This window comes from Coregonus lavaretus (assembly GCF_964263955.1).
Source record: "Coregonus lavaretus genome assembly, chromosome: 3".
Lineage (NCBI taxonomy): Eukaryota > Metazoa > Chordata > Actinopteri > Salmoniformes > Salmonidae > Coregonus > Coregonus lavaretus.
This window is the reverse complement of record NC_139990.1, coordinates 27,860,005-27,876,489: the sequence shown is the minus strand read 5'-3', so window position 1 is coordinate 27,876,489 and position 16,485 is coordinate 27,860,005. Positions and strand designations below refer to the sequence as shown.

The window sequence follows — 16,485 nt, the reverse complement described above, 5'->3', positions numbered from 1 at the left end:
CACAATTAGGCCTAGTAGAAATGGTACTTGTGGGGCCCAATTTTGACAACGGAAATAAGCAGTGCTGGTGTCAAACGCGACTAATGCTTCTTGAAGTGTTTGCTTATAAAAATTAAGGATTTTGTAATGCCCTTGGAAAGTCGCAGTTAAAATGCACTTTTCGGTGCAGATACTTCAGTGCAATTTTGCGACTTTTCATAAACAATTGGTTTTAAAGTATGACTATTTGTCTAGCCCTAATTGAAGTGATATGGTTTTTGACAACGGTGCTGTTTTTTTTTTCATTGACAAAAAGGGAGTATGTTGGACTCGTGTATTGTTCCCAAGTCGGCTACATATTATTGAACAGAGGTCGAAAGTCCTCTCTGATCACATTTAACGTCTCAAAGCAGCGCTTTATTCATCACGGTCTCTTGACATTGCATAATGCAACATGTTTCATTGGAATGTATGTATCATACACGGGAATGTATGAAAACGATCTAAGAATGTTACCCTAAATAATTCCAGTTCAAGCCACTGTCTGACAGATATTTTTAGGTCATAATTCAAATGGCCATGTTATTACGAGAAACGGCAACTGTGAGGGAAACAGTAGCATGTGATTTTACCCTTCAAGCTATCGTAGAACTTTTCAGCCATCCACTTTGTACATTTTATTTATGGATCCTTCCCTGAATGTCTTTAGTCTCTTTCATAGCCTTAGCTCTGATAAACCAACAGTGATGTGAACTGATTCATTCCAGTGAGTACCACTGTCACTTTGAAGTTTCACATGAACAGATTGAACAACTAAGTCTGAAACCATCATTGAAGCATTAAAGGGATAGTTTGGGGATTTGGCAATGAAACCCTTTATCTACTTTCCCAGAGTCTGATTAATTTATGCCTACCACTTTTTATGTCCATGAAGAACAAAGTTAGAGGTAGTTTTGCGAGCTAGTGTTAGCTTAGTGCATAGACGAAGTTTTGAGGATGTTAGCTATACCTGAACTTCTAGTCCTTGCGCTAAGCTAGTTAGCGTTAGCTCGCAAAACTACCTCTAACTTTCTTCATACTGGATGCAGAGACATAAAATGGTAGCCACAAGTTTATCTGACTCTGGGAAAGTAGATGAAGGGCTTGCTTGCTAAAACCCCAAGTTATCCCTTTAAGGATTAGGGCACATTGGTTAAAAACTGTCAATGTTATCTTTCACGCATTTATGAAGATGTTGAGATATGAAAAGGCCAGCCCTTTGCAACACATTTTCTTGATTTTTAAGACTGCTCGATTAGACCTCTAAATCTGTTTTCCAAGTGAGACTTAAAGGCGAAGCACACCAAAGGGTGGAAATGTCAGCGATGTAAAAAAATAAAATAAACAAACATCATAAATATATCATTACCTAGAAAGCTCCAGAGAATTGAGAACATTTTCCCTGTAGGAATTTATTTATTTATTGAAGATCAAACTTGTGCTCCTACGAGTTGTTTAAAAATGATCTCATCCATATTTTTTATACTGTGTACTTGAACTCAATAGGCTCTTTAGAATTTTGTCAATTTCAGACTCAACAATTACAGCACAAAGATTGATCATGGTTGTGCTCTATGTTACTCAAATGACTACAAACATTCAGTTTATCAAAACAGTTGACTAAACAAATCTGATTGGATACCTTGACAAAAGTAATGTAAACCATAAAACGTTCAATGTTGTTCCTGTATGTTTGTTTTGTGTACATTTCTTCTTTGACAGGTTTGGCCACCTTAAAGGTTGCAGTGTGTAAGGAGACATTTCTAAACCAAGAAATCCTAGGCCTAACTGAGTAGCACTTAATACAGTTTACTCCTGTGACTTGTCTTAGACAGACAGACCAACCTGATGAAGACAGTCTTGCCTTAGTGAAGAGTTAGCCAATTTCAGTAATGTAACAGTATACCAGTTGGTGAAATGGTTGTTTTTGAATAACAGAACAGTAAATTGCAACCCACCGTGACTGAAATCGGAACTGACACCCCATCTAATATTCTAACTGGGTGTTGTTGCCAATGTATCTAGGTGATTTGGAAGACAATGAATGAAGCCAGTTTGCCAGAATGGCTGAATAACAAGAAGACTGATTTGGATCTGGCAGTTTCTCTTAGGGTGTATGTTTCTATGTAAACTCTTTTAGTCAGCTCTTGCTGTACTACTCACCAAGTTGGTCAACTTGCCATACTAATGTTGACCGACAAGCAACTCGGTGGGATGTAGGCCTAGAAGTAGCAATATACTGGGAAAGAAAGATCGGACATCTTTTAAATGGAATTTCATCTTAATCTGTGGAGATCTTATGTTAACAAAAAAAGAGATTTGGGCTGCCTGTCTAAATGCAGCCATATCATACTCTGTTTGCAGATAGAATCACAGATCAGGAGACACTAGTGGTTAAAATAAATGTAGCTAGCTTTGTTTATATGCACCTGTAGTGGGAATGTAGACCACCCCTTAGTTATTTTTGTGTATATATATATATGAGTTGTCCTGGTTTTGTGGATTATTGAAGTACTCTGAAATAGTTGTCAGACTTGTATAACCGATGGAAGTCTATGGTAGAACTTCCCCTTATTCCCCGTCACCCTTCAGCAGACTCAGGAGACCTGCGTACCTATAAGGAGCGAGAGGCTTGTCTTTGTCAAGTGTCTTGAGTGCATGGGCGTGCAGTAGCTGTGCAATAAAGTCCAACAGCCAGCCTGCCCCATTCCACAGTAAAGGCTCCAAGTAGAGGCTCCGGCAGTTGGTTACGTTGAGGATGAGTAGTTCTGCAGAAGTCAGTGGACAGTAGAGCCTGGACTTGTTTGCAGCGAGAGGTATGCTTACAGAGCCACTGAAAAGGTAAGTGTTCCTGTTAATGATTTGTTTAAATGCCAAACATTACTGCTCTACCTTCCTCTGTCACCTGACGTGATGTGACAATACAGGGGTTCTGGCATCACACTTCTGAAAAATGGAATCACAGTGCAGTACTTGTTCCTCCCTCTGTATGTGAACGTGTGGCAATGTGTGTTTTAGCGTGTGCAGTATCTGGTATTTTTCCTTCCATTTCTGACTGAAGCTGGTCTCTGTATGAAACAAACTGTATATAGACTGCTGTGTCACTGGCTCAATAATTAGTGTATGATGGCGTATACCCGCAACTCGACTTTGGTTCAGTTCAATCATCACAACTCCTTTTGCAGATACTCTTTCAAGCTGTAACGACAAATGCAATGGCCTCACGTATTGCCGGGGGGGGGGGCTTTGTTGGCAAACGTTTTTTGACATTGAATTACTTTATTCCTTGGCACTGTAGAAGGGACTTGTAACCAATTGGTAGTCACAAGAATTCCCTTTTGGTTGTTGGTGGGGGTGCTTAATTGTTGATCATGACCTATTTCATGAAGTAATAGAGGAAGCAATTTGTGAAGCTTGTCCATTTGTCCAATGTTTGCCTAATATTAGAACATAATTTACTTTGCCTATATTGCCAACCTTCATACAGTAGCCTAAATCATGTAGACCTAGGCCAAAATGTTGCAGGTAAGGTGTATCGTAGTACTGGAGCACAGGACTCTAACTGAAGTTGGACTAGTTATTTGCAATACAGAAATGGTAGCTTTGACGCATACAATATTCAGAGCTTGACATTGGTTGGGTTTTTTTGTCTGGGGAAATGAGAATCATCATGGTGACCAATTGTTCATTTGGACTTGACGTGCTCTAAGTGGACTGGCTTTTTTGGGAGTCTACAATGCAACACTAGCAAGTGATATTTGTCCAGTCGATTCAATATTACGGCAAAGGTAAAACTCTAAGGACCCCTAACGAGTAATTGTCAGACTTGCCTTGTCCGAATACCCATACTAGCGTACTACATAAACTGCATACGATGTACTCCTCGTCGCATACTATTTAGCATGTACCGTTTAGTAAAAAGTATGCAGTATGCCAGGGCCGCAACGCAGTAGTGGCTCCTGACTGGCTGAGTAGGTGGGGCGGGGCCGAGTGCTGGTTGATTTTTCCAGCCTGATAATAGCTCATATTCGATACATTTCTCTAAACTCTGAATAGAGTAGGAATGGAGTTATATGCCTACTCAGGATGGTTATAGGCAGACTATCACATTCAACCTATACCGTAGCACATTTTATCCTATTTTTAAAAAGGTCAAACAGAATTTGGTTCCATTTCAACATATTTATTAATGAAACCAAAATGCTGTAACATATACTGAACAAAAATATAAACAACAATTTAAATGATTTTACTGAGTTACAGTTCATATAAGGAAATCAGTCAGTTGAAATAAATTCATTAGGTGCTAATCTATGGATAGATTCATAGACCCACCCACTGGGGAGCCAGGCCCTGCCAATCACAATTAGTTTTTCCCCCACAAAAGGGGTCCTGGGCTGTCGTGGTGGTTACACATGGTCTGCGATTGTGAGGCTGGTTGGACGTACTGCCAAATTCTCTAAAACGACGTTGGAGGCAACTTATGGTAGAGAAATTAACATTCAATTCTCTAGCAACAGCTCTGGTGGACATTCCTGCAGTCAACATGCCAATTGCACACTCCCTCAACACTTGGGACATCTGTGGCATTGTGTTGTGTGATAAAACTGCACATTATAGTGGCCTTATACTGTCCCCAGATCATGCTGTTTAATCAGCTTGTTGATATGCCACACCTGTCAGGTGGATGGTTTATCTTGGCAAAGGAGAAATTCTCTCTTAACAGGGATGTAAACAAATTTGTGCACAACATTTGAGAGAAATAAGCTTTTTGTGCGTCTGTAACATTTCTGGAATCTTTTATTTCAGCTCATGAAACATGGGACCAACACTTTACATGTTGCGTTTATATTTTTGTTCAGTGTGTGTGTTTATATAAATTAAATCTAATAGCCTAGTGTACACACACCAGCTTTTCAAATGTTCAAATCAGAAGGCTATTGCACACAAAAACGTGGACTACAAAAACTATTTTGCCTACATTTTAACATTGCTAAATATTCCCAATTTAAGTAGCCTAGTTTTGTTTGGATACTTAGAGAACTAGGGCTTATCACTCGCAGTCCACCTGTTCCAATGCATTGTGGAAGTGTGCAATTCATTCTACTAGATGAAGAGCAGAAATGAGTATAACATCCTGGCATTTAAACCATACTCTATTTTCGAAAATTCACATGCTATAACACATTCTATTTCTGCGTACTTATAATGCGCCATGCGAGATTGCGTTTCCTGCTATTTGTTGATTTCGGTAGCGCATCTCCATATCTAATTGATCAGCTGTTGTCAAAGCCAAAATGAGTATGACACTCGGCATTTAAAGTATGCTAGATTTTTTATTTTGTTTTTTATGTTGCTTACTATTAAACTTTATTTTTTTGCGTACTCAAGCTGCCTACTATTTAGGACGAAAGTATAGATATTCGGAAACGGCCACTGCATTCTCAATGCAGAAATACTGGGGATCAGTGAATTGTACTAGTATTTGTATTTAGGCTCTTTCAGTCATATCTTTTCTGCCTGTTTTGTCACACACCAGTAGCCCAGTTTTTTTGGTGGGACGTATATGTGATCAGCAATCTCAATTTCCAGATTTTCTTGGTTGTGCGGTTCATCATTATGGGATCTTACACACTTTTTCAGTTGCTCCCCTAGGTAATTTAAGAAGGTTTTAGTTTGACTTAAGACTGTTTTGTTAGACCCATCTTATATTTATTTACTGTGAGATAGTAATGGGAATAGCAAACATGACCTTGTTGATTTTATTTTATACTTGACAACTGAGTTTAGGCTGGGAACAGCCTAACTTTTGTAGAATTTAACTTTGGTGTATTGCTAAGCTCAACTAGAACGTGTTAATCCACTGGGCTATTATTGGGCGGGTGGACAGTCAGGGGACTGGGTTTGGGTCTATCTGGGTAATTCACAACCTAGCTATGCATAAAGAACACTTGGTCACTTCACTTGAGACTGTAGTGTGGCAACTACCATACACAAGAAGGCATTGTTTCTCTTTCTCTCTCCTGTGCTTTGGAAAGATCTGTGGCAATGTCCAAAAATGGCAGCCTGTTTTTTTCCCTTGTGCATTTTAGGGCTGACTCCATTTAGTAGATTGTTTTGTCGATAGACCGTGTATGTCGACCGATATTTCTTTAGTTGAGCAGTAGCAAAAATAAATAAAAGTTAATGGTGTACAAAGACACCTGTCTGATTTGCGCCCGTCTGAGTGGTCTAATCCATTGTGGAGGCCCCGTGGGGATGGCACAGTCCATCACTCTAAGACGTGCTACTGAAATTGTATGTGGTTAAGGACAATGGTGCAACACAAAAAATATTTAATAACAAATGCGCTTTCTCCCTCGTTTGATAGTGGTCGCTGTCCGCGGTTTTGAAATATCAGTGCGCTGTTCAATTACCGCCTTTTCCAAGACCATGTTGCTATGTGCATAATCGAAAAGTTAAACAACATATTAGTGTTGAGAAAAATGCAATGGAGGCAGCAACGGACTTAGAATATGAGAAAACAGCCCTTGCCTTGTCTATAAAATGTGAGGAGAGTAAACCAACTTAATTAGGTCTATAATCAATAGCCTAACTGTTAAATGTGCCTGGCTTTATAAATCATCCATTAACAGTGGCTTGCGAAAGTATTCACCCCCTTTGGCATTTTTCCTATTTTGTTGCCTTACAACCTGGAATTAAAATGGATTTTTTGGGGGGTTGTATCATTTGATTTACACAACATGCCTACCATTTTGAAAATGCAAAATATTTTTTATTGTGAAACAAACAACAAATGACAAAAAACTGAACTTGAGCGTGCATAACTATTCACCCCCCCCAAGTCAATACTTTGTAGAGCTACCTTTTGCAGCAATTACAGCTGCAAATCTCTTGGGGTATGTCTCTATAAGCTTGGCACATCTAGCCACTGGGATTTTTGCCCGTTCTTCAAGGCAAAACTGCTCCAGCTCCTTCAAGTTGGATAGGTTCAGCTGGTGTACAGCAATCTTTAAGTCATACCACAGATTCTCAATTGGATTGACATCTGGGCTTTGACTAGGCCATTCCAAGATATTTAAATGTTTCCCCTTAAACCACTTGAGTGTTGCTTTAGCAGTATGCTTCGGGTCATTGTCCTGCTGCAAGGTGAACCTCCGTCCGTCTCAAATCTCTGGAAGACTGCACAAATACAGAATTTCCCTGTATTTAGCGACATCCATCATTCCTTCAATTCTGACCAGTTTCCCAGTCCCTGCCGATGGGAAAAACATCCCCACAGCATGATGCTGCCACCACCATGCTTCACTGTGGGGATGGTGTTCTCTGGGTGATGAGAGGTGTTGGGTTTGTGCCAGACATTGCATTTTTCTTGATGGCCAGAAAGCTCAATTTTAGTCTCATCTGACCAGAGTACCTTCTTCCATATGTTTGGGGAGTCTCCCACATGCCTTTTGGCGAACACCAAACGTGTTTGCTTATTTTTTCTGGCCACTCTTCCGTAAAGTCCAGCTCTGTGGAGTGTACGGTTTAAAGTGGTCCTATGGACAGATACTCCAACCTCCGCTGTGGAGCTTTGCAGCTCCTTCAGGGTTATCTTTGGTATCTTTGTTGCCTCTGATTAATGCCCTCCTTGCCTGGTCCGTGAGTTTTGGTAGGTGGCCCTCTCTTGGCAGGTTTGTTGTGGTGACATATTCTTTCCAATATTTAATAATGGATTTAATGGTGCTCCGTGGGATGTTCAAAGTTGTGGATATTTTTTTATAACCCAACCCTGATCTGTACTTCTCCACAACTTTGTCCCTGACCTGTTTGGAGAGCTCCTTGGTCTTCATGGTGCCTCTTGCTTGGTGTTGCAGACTCTGGGGCCTTTCAGAACAGTTGTGTGTATATATATTGAGATCATGTGACAGATCATGTGACACTTAGATTGCACACATGTGGACTTTATTTAACAAATTATGTGACTTCTGAAGGTAATTAGTTGCACCATATCTTATTTAGGGGCTTCATAGCAAGGGGGGTGAATACATATGCACGCACCACTATTCCGTTATTTATTTTGTAGATTTTTTGAAATAAGTTATTTTTTTCATTTTACTTTTTTGTGTATGTCCATTATAATCCTTGAATAATTAGCCTAAATAATAAATAAACTGTTCTATTTCGGCAATTGCATTCACAAATGCATGCGACTGTTTTTAGTATTTTGCTGTAATAAAGGATTTACAAAACAATTAAAATAAACGTTACAACATACTTTCTGGTATGCATATTTGTTTAGTGTTTACATTTTTCCAAACGGTCAAACTATATTGTAATCTAACCGCACCTGTTTGGCACACACAATATGCACGCAGCACTTGCTCGTTAAATTCCTTTTCTTGATCTCCAGTATTTTCCACAACTAGTCAAATTTATTCCACACATCTGACTTCCCCTTTACCTCCTGTGCAACCAGTAAACATTCATGTTTTGAGTTAGTCACGTCCTCTGCATCCATTTTGCTGTTACGATGTTTGGCTTTTCTAACCAATTTATTGATGTGATTCTGATATGCTATAGGTCAGGCCCCATTGGTCACGTGCATACGATGCATAGGCCTACATGGGGCACGTAAAGAGAGCAAGGGTTGAGGGAATAGTGAATGTTTTTCAAAAAAAATTGGGTAACAGAACCTCTCATTCAGAAACGGCTGTAATTATGTTGCAGCTTCAGCAACAAGGACAGCGCGATAAACACTGTTCTGTGGTGGTCGCTGCAGCATAGAGGAGGAGACAACGGGTGCTAGTCACACAGTCACGCACTGTCTTTATTTATTTTTACACAGCACAGCAAGTCTGAGCCCCGCCTGACACAATCAAATCAATTGTCGGACTCCCTCTAGTCATTTGCCTTAATTATTTAATCAAACAGTGCGCTTAAAGCATCAGACAAGCTCAGTGCATATAGTTTATTTGATTAAAACACATAGGATGTCTATACATGGTTTTTAAAATGTTGACCAATCGATTGGTCGAAGGAACACACTATTCTCGGTCGACCAGGTTTTTTTTGTCGGGGACAGTCCTATTGCATTTCATGCTTCAAAGTATCATCAATCCTCCTGTCTTATATCAGTCACATTCTCAAGCCAGTGACCAGCCAGCCAATCGTAAAGGGTTCAGTTCACAAGGACTGTGCCAACCACCTTGGTGTAGCAGCTTGTATATAAAAAGTGTCTCATGCAGCAAACTTAGTGTTGGTAGTCTTTGACTAAGCGTCTTGTGTAGAGAACTACCATGAGCAGTGAAATCAGCCCTAGGGCTGTCGAGTGTGTCTGTCTGCACTGTGATCCATTTCCACTCGGGAGTCTCCTCTTTGAGTGGCCAGTCTGCTTCTCTGTAGCCCCTTCAGAGTGTGATGCCAGAACTACCCTCCAGGGCCTCTTCTGGAAGGGCAATGCCTTTTCCAAACTTGTTCTGCAAGACCGACGTCGCAAATGCCGGTCATGATGTATAAGGTGAAAGCGTCTTCATAGGTGCAACTCCTGACGTTTTGGGGGTTTGCTATAATACTTTTTCAGTGTCAACCAAGTCAAGCTTACCTTGCTTTGTAACTGTTTTCAGTCCTCACATTTTTGCATGATTGGTGTCATGGCTCTTATGCATTTGCCTGTTCCCTCGGGAGTAAAAATTTTTTTTGCTATAAAGTGACGTAGCCTACATACCTACTACTGTGTCAAAATTCACCCGTATTATTGGGTTTGCTTTATAATTTACTTTTTTAAGATGTATGTAATGTCTTACATTAATTGACACAAGTTCTTTACTTTAACATTTTATATAATCTGTCATTTACATCTAGTGCATGCATTTACTGTAGTTTTTTGTAATTTAAATTCCAAAAAGCCTAATGCACTGTATTTTAAACTTTCAAGTAGTTTAGCCCTCATATCCACAGTTATTTGTGTCTTAGGATCACTTACCTAAGTTCCTAGCTTCGAGCTCATTGTTTCTCTCTCACTGCAGGGGCCTCGAGTGATTGTAGGAGACTGAGGAGCTGTTCCTGGTCTAACATATGGTAAGCTACCTACAGAGATGGAAGCCTTTTAGTCATTGCACCAAAGGGCAAACACTAGTCTGAATTGATGTAATGTTGCAGAGACATTGTTTACCTTTTTGAAGCCTTTATCTTAAGTGCTCATATTAAACAAATGGAAATATTTGTCAATATATATATTGAGTGTCAATATATATATTTTTTGGGGGGGGGGTGTACACGCAGACCCCTCTGATTTTTGACAATGTCGCTTCATTCTTAGTGGAAGTTGTTGACTTATGTTTTTTTTCTTTTGTTGTTGCAGGTTAACTGAAGAGACTGATGTCTGTACAAAGCCTCTGGTCCAGCTTAAAACAAGGATGTGGTCTATCCTAAAGCAAGGAAATGGATCTGCAGGTTGGTTGAACTATTCTCAAACACGTTTTGACCGCTGGGTGGTGCAGCGCCGTCCGGGGTAGGGGAGGGTTTGGCCGGTGGGGCTTTCCTTGGCTCATCGTGCTCTAGCGACTCCTTGTGACAAGCGGACTCTGGTTGTCAGTCGAACAGTTTTTCCTCCCACACATTGGTGCGGCTGACATCCGGGTTAAGCGAGCAGTGTGGTAAGAAGTAGGCGGCCAGGGTCATGTCTCGGAGGACGCATGACTCGACCTTTGCCTCATCCGAGCCCATTGAGAAGTTGCAGAGATGAGCCAAGGGACGTAATTCGGGGAGAAAACTGTGTTTAAAAAAACGCTTGTAGCCATACCAGCCAGGGTCGGGCCTGGTTAGTACTGGGACGGGAGACCGCCTGGGAAAACCAGGTGCCGTAAGCTAAAAAAATATACAGTGGGGAGAACAAGTATTTGATACACTGACAATTTTGCAGGTTTTCCTACTTACAAAGCATGTAGAGGTCTGTAATTTTTATCATAGGTACACTTCAACTGTGAGAGGCGGAATCTAAAACAAAAATCCAGAAAATCACATTGTATGATTTTAAGTAATTAATTTGCATTTTATTGCATGACATAAGTATTTGATCACCTACCAACCAGTAAGAATTCCGGCTCTCACAGACCTGTTAGTTTTTATTTTAGAAGCCCTCCTGTTCTCCACTCATTACCTGTATTAACTGCACCTGTTTGAACTCGTTACCTGTAAAAAAGACTCCAACCTCTCCACAATGGCCAAGACCAGAGAGCTGTGTAAGGACATCAGGGATAAAATTGTAGACCTGCACAAGGCTGGGATGGGCTACAGGACAATAGGCAAGCAGCTTGGTGAGAAGGCAACAACTGTTGGCGCAATTGTTAGAAAATGGAAGAAGTTCAAGATGACGGTCAATCACCCTCGGTCTGGGGCTCCATGCAAGATCTCACCTCGTGTGGCGTCAATGATCATGAGGAAGGTGAGGGATCAGCCTAGAACTACATGGCAGGACCTGGTCAATGACCTGAAGAGAGCTGGGACCACAGTCTCAAAGAAAACCATTAGTAACACACTACGCTGTCATGGATTAAAATCCTGCAGCGCACGCAAGGTCCCCCTGCTCAAGCCAGCGCATGTCCAGGCCCGTCTGAAGTTTGCCAATGACCATCTGGATGATCCAGAGGAGGAATGGGAGAAGGTCATGTGGTCTGATGAGACAAAAATTGAGCTTTTTGGTCTAAACTCCACTTGCCGTGTTTGGAGGAAGAAGAAGGATGAGTACAACCCCAACAACACCATCCCAACCATGAAGCATGGAGGTGAAAACATCATTCTTTGGGGATGCTTTTCTGCAAAGGGGACAGGACGACTGCACCGTATTGAGGGGAGGATGGATGGGGCCATGTATCACGAGATCTTGGCCAACAACCTCCTTCCCTCAGTAAGAGCATTGAAGATGGGTCGTGGCTGGGTCTTCCAGCATGACAATGACCCGAAACACACAGCCAGGGCAACTAAGGAGTGGCTCCGTAAGAAGCATCTCAAGGTCCTGGAGTGGCCTAGCCAGTCTCCAGACCTGAACCCAATAGAAAATATTTGGAGGGAGCTGAAAGTCCGTATTGCCCAGCGACAGCCCCGAAACCTGAAGGATCTGGAGAAGGTCTGTATGGAGGAGTGGGCCGAAATCCCTGCTGCAGTGTGTGCAAACCTGTTTAAGACCTACAGGAAACGTATGATCTCTGTAATTGCAAACAAAGGTTTCTGTACCAAATATTAAGTTCTGCTTTTCTGATGTATCAAATACTTATGTCATGCAATAAAATGCAAATGAATTACTTAAAACTCATACAATGTGATTTTCTGGATTTTTGTTTTAGATTCCGTCTCTCACAGTTGAAGTGTAGCTATGATAAAAATTACAGACCTCTACATGCTTTGTAAGTAGGAAAACCTGCAAAATCGGCAGTGTATCAAATACTTGTTCTCCCCACTGTATATACAAAATAAAAAAGGGTGTTTGCTCTGTTATTCCTTGATTTCATGTTTGTCGATAATTTCCAATGGATGACATTATTTGTAGCGGCTCATTCCATTTTTTGTATTTTGTCTCCCCTAAGAGCTGGACAGAAGGGAATTCTGATGTCGCACCAGGATCCAACCAGCAGAAAAGCTAGAAGTTCAACAGGAGATGTGTTTCTACGCACAATATTGTAATAAAAGGTTAAACTTGGAGATATGTCTAGTTTTGTTTTGAATAAATCTAATTTTTTATAGTGCATCTCTAGAGATCTATGATTACTATCCACATTGATGTTTTGGCCATCTAATGGCACTGGTAATACTTTAGTTTGCACTGGAATTTACCAGGCAAAAATGTAAAATTGTTTTTACAATTCAACACAATTGGTACTAAATTGTGCATAGTGGAGCTTGTTAAATTACCATAATTAAAAAGTGTCATAATGTAAAATATAGTACTGCCTCTGGTTTTCACCTTACTTGCCTTATTCAACAATTGAATAGAACTGATTTAACTTACATTTGCAGGTTTTACATGGAAATCCACCTACCATTATCAATAAGTGTGATAGTTAACATGTTTATAGTTCTGTCATGAATAGATTTTGGTAGACCTATTTAGCTTGTTCTGACTAAGGCATGGTGATCCCTGTCTACCAGTATATATCAAAGCTTTTAAACTCACTGAACCACACATGCCTATTCTGACCTGTCTCAGAAGCCTCTTGTCCAGTTACAATGAAGGGCGAGGTGCAACGTTTCCCTATGCTGGATCACTCTTGTATCCTGTAGGTTGGCTGTCAATGCTGGAGATGGTCCAGCCAAAGAGGCACCATGCTGGAAGCTGAAACCGAGGGAACAGAAGGCAGGGAGAATGTGGGTCAGTTTTGTCTGATCTGCATTGCACCCTGGCACTAGTCTCCTCTGTATGGCTGTAGTTAGTTGGGCAGAAACTCTGCCCCAACATTTCCCCAAAGCCCATGCTCTAGAAATGATTTGAACATAATCATTTAGAGTAGACATTTCATGATGACCGAAGAAATGTTATCAGTATATCTCGTAAAGACTGTATTCCTGTTCTGATGTAATTGTTGCTTTCCTAAAGATCAACTGAAGACTAAAAGCAGGAAAAACTAATAGTGTTAACATGGGGCATATACAGTGCATTCGGAGAGTATTCAGACCCCTTGACCTTTTCCACATTTTGTTACGTTACAGCCTTATTCTAAAATGGATGAAATTGTTAGTTTTTTTCCTCTCAATCTACACACAATACCCCATAATGACAGAGCAAAAACAGGTTGTTAGATAAATAAAAAAAAAATGTATTAGAAATAAACTGAAATATTACATTTACATAAGTATTCAGACCCTTTAATCAGTACTTTGTTGAAGCACCTTTTGGCAGCGATTACAGCCTCGAGTCTTGGGTATGACCCTACAAGCTTGGCACACCTGTATTTGGGGAGTTTCTCCCGTTCTCTGCAGATCCTCTCAAGCTCTGTTAGGTTGGATGGGGAGCGTCGCTGCACAACTATTTTCAGGTCTCCAGAGATGTTCGATCAGACTCTGGCTGGACCACTCAAGGACATTCAGAGACTTGTCCCGAAGTCACTCCTGCGTTGTCTTGGCTGTGTGCTTAGGGTCGTTGTCCTATTGGAAGGTGAACCTCCACCCCAGTCTGAGGTCCTGAGCGGGTTTTCTCCCAGGATCTCTGTACTTTTCTCCGTTCATCTTTCCCTCGATCCTGACTAGTCTCCTTGTCCCTGCCGCTGAAAAACATCCCCACGGCATGATGCTACCACCACGCTTCACCATAGGGATGATGCCAGGTTTATTCCAGACGTGATGCTTGGCATTCAGGCTAAATAGTTCAATCTTGGTTTCAGCAGACCAGAGAATATTGTTTCTCATTCCCTGAGAGTCTTTAGGTGCCTTTTGGCAAACTCCAAGCGGGTGGTCATGTGCCTTTTACTGAGGAGTGGCTTCCGTCTGGCCACTCTACCATAAAGGCCTGATTGGTGGAGTGCTGCAGAGATGGTTGTCCTTCTGAAAGGTTCTCCCATCTCCACAGAGGAACTCTGGAGCTTTTTCAGAATGACCATCGGGTTCTTGGTCACCTCCCTGACCAAGGCCCTTCTCCCCCGATTGCTCACTTTGGCCGGGTGGCCAGCTCTCGGAAGAGTCTTGGTGGTTCCAAACTTCTTCCATTTAAGAATAATGGAGGCCACGGTGTTCTTGGGTACCTTCAATGCTGCAGTAATGTTTGGGTACCCTTCCCCAGATCTGTGCCTTGACACAATCATGTCTCAGAGCTCTACGGACAATTCCTTCGACCTCATGGCTTGGTTTTTGCTCTGACATTCACTGTCAACTGTGGGACCTTATATAGACAGATGTGTGCCTTTCCAAATCATGTCGAATCAATTGAATTGACCACAGGTGGACTCCGAAGTTGTAGAAACAGCTCAAGGATGATCAATGGAAACAGGGTGCACCTGAGCTCAATTTTGAGTCTCATAGCTAAGGGTCTGAATACTTATGTAAATAATGTATTTGTTTATTTTTAATACATTTGCAAACATTTCTAAACTTTTTTTCGCTTTGTCATGGGGTATTGTGTGTAGATTGAGGATTTTTGTATTTAATCCATTTTAGAATAAGGCTGTAACCTTAAAAAAAGTGAAGGACTGAATACTTTCCGAATGCACTGTATGACCATTAATTTAAAGGACCTAAAAGCATTGGTTTAGGACTCTTGTTCAGATTCAACATGAAGCAGACTGTTAATTAGTCCTTGCTCCGACTTGAAGGCTTCCAAATTTCTCAAATCCAAACATCAAGAATGAAACTTGAAAAATAATAAATATTTGTATTCCATTCTGCCCTGCAGTTTTTGACTACTTTCAAGACTTTGTAAAATGAATAGAGAAGAAGTATGGCCCACACACACACACACTATTGCTCCACAAACCTTTTGTTACCCTAATAAGTACAAAGTGTTAACAGTGGATCATCAGATCCTTCTGCAGCCCAGGACCCAAGTGATGTGTGTTTTTGTGAATATTAATAAATGCAGCTTTGGAATGGTGTTAGGGTGAGGGATTGATGAGAGTCCATTACAAACCCTGATTGCTAAATCTGTAACAGCGATAATAGGATGTATTGAATTCAACCTACATGTCATTACCATTAGGTCCAATGCCCCTGCCTGTTCCCTGCTACCCGTGTAAGTTGACCTCTGGAAGAAGGAAAAGGGGAGAGGGTATAAAGTAGGTGGCGTCCACCTGGCCTGCCTCATCGATGCATCTTTAATGGACATTAATAATTGATCAGCCTCACCTGGCTGCATGCACCCCCAGGGGCGCCAGTGCACACACTGAGACGGGTTTGTGCAGTCTGCTGTTTCTGGGGGAGACATGAGCACCGCCGGAGCCAATCCTGGCCTCAGCCTGGACAGCGGTGGGCTATGGCACCAGAGAGCAATGCAGAGAAGCAGAGCTCTAGTCCGAACCTACCTCCAGTCCAACTCTGTGCTCCCTCTGCCTCAGCCCAATGGGACATGGCAAAGGGACACTGTCCGACTGCCTTCCCTAGCTGCCTTCAAAGCCTCGCACAGGCAGACCACCACGACTCCACTCAGGTAAGCGGATACTCATGCTTCTAGGACCAGCCTGGGGCCCATGCAACCAGTAGAGGCTTGGCTGCTGAATGCATTGTTCTTAATTGCGTAAGTGTTTGCAAATCAGATATAATGGAGGAACTCTTTATAAATTAGTTTTGTGCTGTATTCTCATTGGTGCAATGTTCAAAAGATACATTGTGTAAGAATCCTTTGCAATAAACTGTTGCCTTTATCAGGATATATTTCAGATACAATGATTCATAATACAGTATCATTATCATACAGTGAATTGATTAGATAATGAGGAAAGGAAAGATGATTATTGCCTGATTTGTCTGGAAATTGTATTTAATTGCCCCAACTTAACTTCTGTT

General features: G+C 41.3%; 1 protein-coding gene across 1 annotated transcript in view; it reads left to right on the top strand.

Moving 5' to 3' along the window:
* The window catches only part of LOC311126983 (splicing factor, proline- and glutamine-rich-like), a 29,096-nt gene extending 16,397 nt beyond the window's left edge, over nt 1-12,699 (top strand). Inside the window, exons 10-12 of the transcript XR_014613077.1 lie at nt 10,029-10,080; nt 10,364-10,455; nt 12,585-12,699. The gene's annotated coding sequence lies outside the window, so the exon portion shown is untranslated. The remainder of the gene's footprint in view (nt 1-10,028; nt 10,081-10,363; nt 10,456-12,584) is intronic.
* Nucleotides 12,700-16,485: the final 3,786 nt, after the last annotated feature.